The sequence below is a fragment of the Lepus europaeus genome, chromosome X (genome assembly GCF_033115175.1).
Source record: "Lepus europaeus isolate LE1 chromosome X, mLepTim1.pri, whole genome shotgun sequence".
Taxonomy (NCBI): Eukaryota; Metazoa; Chordata; class Mammalia; order Lagomorpha; family Leporidae; genus Lepus; species Lepus europaeus.
In genome coordinates this window covers 15,204,673-15,211,811 of record NC_084850.1, presented here as the reverse complement: position 1 = coordinate 15,211,811, position 7,139 = coordinate 15,204,673, and positions in this window count along the sequence as shown.

The following is a 7,139-nucleotide window of genomic DNA, read 5'->3' as shown; positions in this document are numbered from 1 at the left end:
ATTATAAGTAAGTCCATAGTATTATATAAAGAACTATACAATTTCACAGTTACAAACTTTATATACTTCATAATTACTACTTTAGGAACATGGTGATTCTTCCTAGTGTGACTACACTCCCACACAAATTCTCACTGCTCTTTCTCCTCCCTCTCTTATTCCCATTTCTATTTTTGCTAAGATCTATTTTCAATTTAATTTATACACATATGATTAACTATATGTTAATTAAAGAGTTCAACAAATAGTATGAAAAAAACTGTCCCTCAAAAGTCAACACAAGGACTGTTCAAGTCATTGCTTCTCAAAGTGTCAATTTTGCTTCTACAGATTGGCTTTTAGGTGTTCTATTATCATAGGTCATGGAGAACATATGGTATTTGTTCCTTTGGGACTGGCTTATTCTACTAAGTATGCTATTTTCCAGATTCATCCATTTTGTTGCAAATGACTGGGTTTCATTTTTCACCACTGTATAGTATTCCATGGTGTACATATATCATGATTTTTTTATCCAGTTGTTGGTTGACAGGCATTTGAGTTCATTCCATGTCTTAGCTATTGTGAATTGAGCTTTAATGAACATGGGGTGCAGATAACTCTTTCATATGCTGGTTTCATTTTCCTTGGGTAAATTCCCAGGAGTGGGATGGTTGGATCATATGATAGGTCTAAATTCAGATTTTTGAGGTATCTCCATACTGTCTTCCATAGTGGCTTTACTAGTTTACATTCCCACCAACAGTGTATTAGGGCACCTTTTTCCCTACACCCTTGCCAGCATTTGTTATTTGTTGATTTCTGTATGAAAGCCATCCTCACTGGGGTGAGGTGAAACCTCATTGTGGTTTTGATTTGCATTTCCCTGATGGCTAGTGATCCTGAGCATTTTTTCTTGTGTCTGTTGGCCATTTGGATTTCTTCTTTTGAAAAATGTCAGTTTAAGTCCTTTACCCATTTCTTAACTGGATTGTTTGTTTTGTTTTTGTTGAGTTTCTTGATGTCATTATATATTCTGGCTATTAATCCTTTATCAGTTGTATAATTTGAAAATAATTTCTCCCATTCTGTTGGTTGGCTCTTCACTTTCCTGAGTGTTTCTTTTGCAGTACAAAAGCTTCTCAATCTGTTGTAATCCTATTTGATAATGTTGGCTTTGATGGCCTGTGCCTCTAGGGTCTTTTCCAGGAACTCTTTGCCTGTGCCAATGTCTTTCAGGGTTTCCCCAATGTTCTCTAGTAATTTGATGGTGTTGGATCATGGTTTTAGAGCTTTAATCCATTTTGAGTGGATTTTCATATAAGGTGTAAGGTAGGGGTCTTGCAGTTTTACCAGCACCATTTGTTGAAGGTACTGTCCTTGCTCCAGGGACTTTTTTAGTTCCTTTGTCGAATATAAGTTGTCATAGATGCTTGGATTGATTTCTGGCATTTCTATTCTATTCCATTGGTCTATACATCTGCTTTTGTGCCAGTACCAGGCTGTTTTTTTTTTTTTTTGACAGGCAGAGTGGACAGTGAGAGAGAGAGAGAGACAGAGAGAAAGGTCTTCCTTTTGCCATTGGTTCACCCTCCAATGGCAACCGTGGCTGGCGCACTGTGGCCGGCACACCGTGCTGATCTGAAGGCAGGAGCCAGGTGCCTCTCCTGGTCTCCCATGGGGTGCAGGGCCCAAGCACTTGGGCCATCCTCCACCGCACTCCCGGGCCACAGCAGAGAGCTGGCCTGGAAGAGGAGCAACCAGGACAGAATCCGGTGCCCCAGCCAGGACTGGAACTGGTGTACTGGTGCTGCAAGGCAGAGGATTAGCTTATTGAGCCACAGTGCCAGCCAGTACCAGGCTGTTTTTATTATAACTGCCCTGTAGTATGTCTTGAAATCTGGTACTCTGATGCCTCTGGCTTTATTTTTGTTGTATAAGATTGTTTTAGCTATTCAGGGTCTCTTGTGTTTCTTTAGGAATTTTAGCATCATTTTTTCTATATCTGAGAAGAATTCCTTTGTAGTTTGATTGGTATCACATTGATTCTGTAAATTGCCTTTGGAAGTATGGACATTTTGATGATATTGATTCTTCCAACCCACGAACATGGAAGATTTTTTCCATGTTTTTTGTATTTTCTTCTATTTCTTTCTTTAATGCTTTGTAATTCTCATTTTGGGGATCTTATGACATCCTTGGTTAAATTCATTCAAAGGTATTTTGGTTTTTTTGTAGGTATTGTGAATGGGATTGAACTAGAAGTTCTTTCTCAGCCTTGGCATTATCTGTGTATACAAAGGTTGTTGATTTTTGTGTATTGATTTTTATATCCTGTTAATTTGCCAAACTCTTCTATGAGTTCCAGTAGTCTCTTATTGGATTCTATATTAACTGCCACATATCAGAGAAAACATATGATATTTGTCTTTTTGTGACTGGCTTATTTCTCTAAGCATTATGTTTTTTAAAACTGAAAATGATTTCATCTTAATATCTTATGGCAATACAAATATGTTCATGATAAATATTAGAGTAAAATATGAAAAACTTCAGAAAATTCTTCTTATGAATCCTTTTTCTTGACGCTATTCAAGTTTTGCACTACCAGAATGAGGAAAAAAACTGAGAAAAAGAAAAATGAAATCTAATATCCAGGAAACAAAGAATCCAGTTCCAAGAGATGGTGAGGAGAAGCCCCAGGAGAACAATCATATTGCAGGTCATGAGAATTACTGGTCTAGTTTATAGCAAAGGAACAGAGAACTGTGGGAGGGCAATCTTGAGAGGGGAATTGAGCCAGAAGATTTTTAGATACATGAGAGTGTATGCAAAAACTATTAGTAGGTATTTTACAGAGTTGTGGGAATAACTGAGGAAAATATTATTAGAAATAAAAAATTCAAAAAAATGAAACACTGAAGGAGTACTTAACTTCCAAAAAGCAAAATCGAAAGATTAACAATAATATGCTAAGACTAACAGTAATGTACTAGTTTCCTTAGTAACAAACAATAATTACATAGCATAATCATGTAGACCTGACTGATGATTTAACCAAGAATTGTGAGAGTGTGGGAAAGTATAAGAAAAGTAAATTCTCAACTGTTATAAAAGTAAGTCAATAGATAATTTCTAAATTGGCTAAGTAAATTTCTCTTTAGGTATCTTTATAAAACATAATGTAAAAACCTGAAGAAATGGCTAAAATTGTAGAAAATTATGCTTCCCAGGAGAGTTCTGGGGAGTGATAGGGCAGGAAACTGGTATTATTTGCTGTAATTCATGCCTCAGTGTTATTTAATGTTTAACTACATGTGTATAATGCTATTAGAAGAAAAAATTTTATAATAGCCACATGATCAGGAACCACAAACAGACCTACACCTCATAACAGGGCCAATCTCAAGCTTAGACTTCGCCTTTGGTTATCTGAGCTTGGTCTCTATGAGGATGAAGTATATGGCACACAGGGAAGGGTCTTGAGCCTTCTAGATGCCAACCTCTGATGATGTGAATTAATGCATGCAGGTGGCTTTCAACTGGCCAGTTAATTTCTGCAATATAGGAAATGACTGTAATTTCTGATTCTGCATCTGGTCTCAAAAGAGAAAGTAGCCCCAATTGCCTATTGAATTTATGGAGATGAGATCTCAAGTATCTTATGATAATTGTTGGATGAAGGGATAGGCTTTGCCAGAAAAGCAATTTTAGTACTTTCCCCTCTCATAAAGTACTTTGAAACAATTTTTCTATTTATATTTTTAAAAGTCTCATACCTTAAAAAACTCCATTCTTACTGGAAGTGGTTTGTCTTTGTTAATGCACTTTAGCTCCTGTCCTAATCTACACATTCATCAAAAAGGATTCCATGTAGTTAGCTTCCTTTCTTATTTACTCTGCTTTTATAGTTATGTGTTTGTCTTTCTACCTATGTTTCAAGAACATCTCCTGTTCTTGATCATTTTGATATACTTATTCTTCTGTTCCTCATCTATCTCTTTCATCAGCTTCCTAAATCATTTTTGGTGGTTGTTTTGCTTTGCACTCCTACATTTTTCTCTCCATTGTCCATTCATTTAAGAAGTATTCATCGAGCAGCTATAATATGCATTAAAACATGACACTCCCTGAGATACAGGCTCTTAACAGTCTAATTGAGGTGACATACAAATGATGAATAGAAATAGTAATTAACTATAGTTAATGATGTAATGACAAAATTATTTCCATACCCGATGAATGGTACAGGATTAAAAACTAAAGGTAATATGTCCTCATTGTAGGAAATGTGTAAAGTATAGAAAGTGTAAAAAAGAATAGGAAAATTGAGTCAGACTATCTAGGTTGAAATCCTAGCTCTAACCTTATTAGCTCTATAGCCTTGAACAAGTTATGTAACCTCTTTCAGGCCCACTTTCTTAAGCCATTAAATGTGGATAATAATATTATTACTTCCCTACCCCAGAGGGTTAATAGGTTTACTGTATAGTCTAGTAGATGTAAGTAGTACTAGTGCAATTGTCATTACACCCACTATAAGCTTTTTGATACATTTCTTTCAAATCTTCTTTTCTGGCCTTTGTTTAATGGTCCCTTATTGTGGTTTAACATGTTTTCCTTCATATTTCCATGTTCTTTCTAGTAGTGGTTTATCTGCTAAGCTTGTTAATATCATTTCCCATTTTTTAATGGTTTTTCTAATTTCTCCTTTTTCTTTCTACTTAGTTATTCATTTATCCCATTATTTGGCAAATATATAGGCAAGAGAATATTTTCTGAGCTGCTATAAATTAGAAGTACTATATTAGACTCTAGAGAGACAAAATAGAAGATGAACGAAATTCATTCTTTTTCAGAAAATGTGCTTACGGAGGGAGCCAGTTATGGCATAGGAAACAAGAGAACTGGGCTCTAGTCCCTTGTTCTATAACTCTCCAAGTAGTATAAACCCCTCATTTTCTCATTTGTACAATGGTTATATGAATTCCTGCTCGACATATTTCACTAGGCTGTGTATCATGAATGTTAAGGAGTTTGTAAGCTGGACACATGAGCTAAAAGACAAGACCCAGAGTTGAGGGAAACTAGTTCTGACTTTCTTTATTGGCAGGCAGCACAGATTGTGCCTATTTCTTTATTTCTTCTTGACAATATAATTTTACTTAGTCTTCTTGCCTTCACTGGCTTCCTCAAGAATGTTGAATTTCTGGTAACAATTGCCTGTAAGTCAAACTGGTTTAATATACTAAACCAGCTAGACATTTGATGTTAAAAATATTGTTGTTATAAAAATAAAAATGTTTGGGGCTGGCATTGTGGCATAGTGGGTAAAGCTGCCACCTGCAACCCTGGCATACTGTATGGGTTCCTGTTCATGTGGGTATTATTTCCCAGCTGCTTCACTTCCAATCCAGCTCCTTGCTAATGGCCTTAGAAAAGCAATGAAGATGGCTAAGGTGTTGGGGACCCTGCACCAATGTGGGAGACCTGGAAGAAGCTCCTGGCTCCTGGCTTCAGCCTGGCCCAACCCTGGGTATTGCAGCCATCTGGGGAGTGAACCTGCAGACAGAATATTGATCTCTCTCTCTCTCTCTCTCTCTCTCTCTCTCTGTGTGTGTGTGTGTGTGTATGTCTCCCTCTCTGTGTAACTCTGACTTTCAAATAAATAAAATAAATCTTTTTTTTAAAGAAAAAGAAAAGAAAAATGCTGCCATTCATATAGATTGCCTAGAACACTCCACCAGCTTGTCCTCATAGATAATTGGGATTCTCTAGCCCTTGGCTTGGACTGACAAACTAGTCTAATGTTTAGATTGGAGAGGCATTATTTTGAGATATTGTGGAAGCAGAAACATCAAGTGAAATCAACATCTGCTTGAATTTTGCCAGGTTTTGTAATAAACATTCTCTTCAGAATTTAAGAAAATCAAATAAAATTCCGTTTTTTGTCATCATAAAAGAGTACCATATGCATATGATGTGTTGGAGTTTGTTTTCATATATGTAAAATGTAAGATGTAAGGGACTAAGAAAAACAAGAATAGAAGAGTCAATAATCATTGAGGCTAGATGATTGGTCTTGATTTATTATTATCCTCTCTACTTTCTGTGTTTGAAAACTGACGTAATGAAAAACAAAAATGAGAGAAATTGAAACAAAGAGACTATATTTAGTTTGTAGTAGTTAATTTCTATAGGCATTTTCCTGGCCTAAGAATTTGAATTTGCTACTTTGGAAATCTATAATATCATGTAGAATTTTGAACTTTGCAAACATTTCAGTTTTTTTTAATCTTATTGAAAATATTGTGAGGGACATAATTGCCTTACTTTTTTTGTTATGCACACAAGGAAACTTTGTGATCAAGCAACTTGCTCAAGGTCACTCAACTACCAACAAGATGGGCTAGAAGCAAGGCTTATCGACTGCCATGCTGGAGTTCTTTTCACACAAATACCAGAGGGGCAAAATAGTTCACAATTCATAATTTAATAAGCCTCCTATAATTACCAGGATATTTTGTTAAGTGATGCCAGCATGTTTTTAACACATAAAAGTTCAGTTCATGAGGCTTTATGACAGACAAGGGAATAAGAAGTTGCCATTGCACAATCCAGGCACTGTTAGGTATTTTATATTTGCTGAATTTTCCTGAATCCTTGGGTTTCAGTTTTGTTTCCAACTCACTAACTATGGGAACTTGAGCAACTTATGTGACATCTCATGGACACATTTTTCTTATCTATAGAAGAGGGCAGATGGTACCTACCTAACTTGAATGCTGGCCGTTAATGGGATAACATATTTAAAGTGCCTACTACAGTGCCTGGAACATACCAAAATTATTGCAAAGACTGAGGGGGAAAATGGCAGAGAGGAGATGCCTATAGAATTCAATGGTTAAGAATGATATACTATTTTGGTTTCAATAATCTGTGATTATTTTAAAATGTACCATATATGAATGAAATGGCCATCATTTTATTTGATTATTGTTTATAGCCCTTGCCTATATTCCCTCAGAACTAAGGTCCTTTTCCTTTTTACTTGTTGAACTATTTTTTTTTAATAAAGATTTATTTGATTTGAAAGGCAGAGTTATAGAGAGGGAGGGAGCAAGGGAAGGAGGAAGAGAGAGAGAGAGAGAGAGAGAGAG